The sequence below is a fragment of the Mustela erminea genome, chromosome 5 (genome assembly GCF_009829155.1).
Source record: "Mustela erminea isolate mMusErm1 chromosome 5, mMusErm1.Pri, whole genome shotgun sequence".
Lineage (NCBI taxonomy): Eukaryota > Metazoa > Chordata > Mammalia > Carnivora > Mustelidae > Mustela > Mustela erminea.
In genome coordinates, this window is record NC_045618.1 from 73,562,400 (window position 1) to 73,564,185 (window position 1,786).

The 1,786-nt window shown below is 40.0% G+C and overlaps 1 non-coding gene across 1 annotated transcript; it reads right to left on the reverse strand.

The window, feature by feature from the left end:
* Window positions 1–277: 277 nt before the first annotated feature.
* LOC116592149 lies at window positions 278–385 on the reverse strand. The gene has a single exon (XR_004286338.1). It is a non-coding gene; the product is annotated as a U6 spliceosomal RNA (small nuclear RNA).
* Window positions 386–1,786: the final 1,401 nt, after the last annotated feature.

Sequence of the window (1,786 nt, forward strand, 5' to 3'; positions counted from 1 at the left end):
TCAGTGTGAACCCTTCAGCAGAGAATGATCAGATTTTTCTGCTTTTGGCTCTAACTTAGGCATCTGAACAGGCATAGGTAGTGAGGAAGAACACTGGCATAACAATAGGTACATTGAAAGAGCTACAGTGATTAGTCTAAATGCTTTGCCTTCTTATCATAGTGTGATTTATTTCTACCTTAAATCACAGAATGTGAACATACATGACTCTTAAAACCATTTTTTCATAATTCTTACATTTTATGTTGTTCATATAATTAATTACAAGCAGTTTTTTAAAGTTACGGAATGCTTCTGGAATTTTCATGTCATTCTTGCACAAGAGTCATGCTGATTTTTCTCTGTATCATTCTAATTTTAGTATATGTGCTGCCAAAGTGAGCCCTACCTGTCATATTTTCAGTAAGTGCCATCCACCCACTTTTATCACAGATGCAATGAGTAAACATATCACAGTTCGCTGAATCATTGATCCACAATCCTCATTTCAATATAAATTTTATTCATGTATATTTTCAGTTGTAATGTTTTTAGTTAAAATTGCTTAATGCCCACTGGGTGCCGTATCCAACTGATGAATTGTTGAACACTACATCTGAAACTATGTGAGGTACTATGTGTTGCTAACTGAATTTAAATACGAAAAAGTTGCCTAATGTAAAAGGATGTGGGGTAGTGAGACTCTCAGCTAGAACACAGAGAATTATGACAGGACTCACACAACTTGCTATACCAAGAAACCCCTGTTTCCCATTCTGGGGCCATAGCAGCACATAACCAGCAATCCTTTCCTCATCCTGTCAAGTTCTTCTCACAGTGCTGAGCCCTGAAGTTGAAGAGGAAGAAGACATTTTCCTTCTAGTGGGAGAACTCAAACATGTTGCTCTCCAACCTTCTCAAGGTGGTCATGGCTTCCGTGTGGCTAGGTAAGGATGGTCCCTGTGGGAATGTGTCTCCTCTATGACTTAAAATCAAGAGAGATAGGTAGGATCTTGTGCATACCTTGGGAAGGATGGATGACAGTATGTAAAACAGAAGTTCTTTGTGCCACTCATGTATTCCAGAAGTCTTAGATTCTGTGTGTGTGTGTGTGTGTGTGGTTTTTTTTTTTCCCCTTCAGGATCCTGTATTGCCCAGAAGGTCACTCAAGCCCAACCAGCAATGTTAGTGCAGGAGAAGGGGACTGTCACTCTGGAATGCACATATAACACCAATGAACCACATTATAGTCTTTTGTGGTACAAGCAGCCCAGCAGTGGGGCAATGATTCTCCTCATTTGTCAGAATTCTTACAACTTGCAAAATGCCACTGAAGGTCGCTACTCACTGAATTTTCAGAAGACAAGAAATTTCATCCAACTTGTCATCTCAGCTTCACAGCTGGAGGACTCTGCAGTGTATTTCTGTGCACTGTGGAAGTCCATAGTGAGAGGCATGATGGAAGGAGGTATACCCATCAACAGGGCTCTTGTTGATGCTTCTTCCTGCAGTAGGGCCCAAGGGGGGCAAATGCCATCTCAGACAGGAAGTGGCACAGGTTTAGGCTTAGAGGGAGAACCTCACTTTAAGAAAACACCACTCTGGATAAGAGTTATCATTCTTCAAACACTTCCTAATCCCTGAAAAGTTGTGCTAAAATTATTTTTTGGAGACTAGAGTAACCATAATAAATAATTTGCCATTTTGCAGTTAGATTCAGCCAGAGAATTGGCTAAGGAAGTTTAGAAACCTTTGACTCAAGGTCAGCAATAATGTGTGTTAGTTGTTGGATTTTTCAAATCACTTT